The sequence below is a fragment of the Apis dorsata genome, unplaced genomic scaffold (genome assembly GCF_000469605.1).
Source record: "Apis dorsata unplaced genomic scaffold, Apis dorsata 1.3 scaffold_367, whole genome shotgun sequence".
Taxonomy (NCBI): domain Eukaryota; kingdom Metazoa; phylum Arthropoda; class Insecta; order Hymenoptera; family Apidae; genus Apis; species Apis dorsata.
Window position 1 is genome coordinate 77036 of NW_006263632.1, and position 656 is coordinate 77691.

Here is a 656-nt window from a genome sequence, read left to right on the forward strand (position 1 = left end):
AAAAAGAGAGAGAAAGAGAAAGAAAAAGCATTGCCGCGAAATCGTGGCACGTCGGTCCCCGTTGCTTTTCAGGGTTAAATGTCTGAGCTGGTTTTCATTGTCGCCTGTTGCCGATTTAATGGCTCGCTCGAGGCCCCCTTTCGTTCCTCTTTGCCCCGTTTCTCAAGCGTTATTCCAGCTTTTGCTCGTTCGGATGCGCGACGGGTGGAAAATGTGGCTTCTTATCGAAAGTGGATCATAACTGTTCGTTTTTTTAATCGTTTCTCTGTTGAGAACTTGATGGAACGAGACAGAATTTTTTTATGTTTTTTAATAGTGGAAGAATATTAATTATTCAGAAATTTATGTATAAAAGATAACTGGCCTAGATTCTTGAATATTTATTTTTAAGAAAAAAAAAATTAGAATATTATTTAAAACTCGAATAATGAATTCAACAATTTCTAAAATAAATTTAACACTCTGTTATATCACAATAATAAAAAAATCTCACGATGACTCAAATCCAATAAGCAATCGATACTAAAATAATTCAATAATAGATCAACGAATCCTTAGGAGTCGCAAACAGGCGATTCATTCGCATTAAAACACCGCGAAAGTAGGACACTCGGTTCCCTAAAATAAAATAAAAATAAAAAAAAAAAAAAAAAAAA

The 656-nt window shown here is 34.0% G+C and overlaps 1 protein-coding gene across 1 annotated transcript in view; it reads right to left on the reverse strand.

Moving 5' to 3' along the window:
• Positions 1-656, reverse strand: part of LOC102674794 (lachesin-like) — a gene marked incomplete at its 3' end in the record, with an annotated part of 258036 nt that overhangs the window by 66509 nt on the left and 190871 nt on the right. The window lies entirely within an intron of this gene.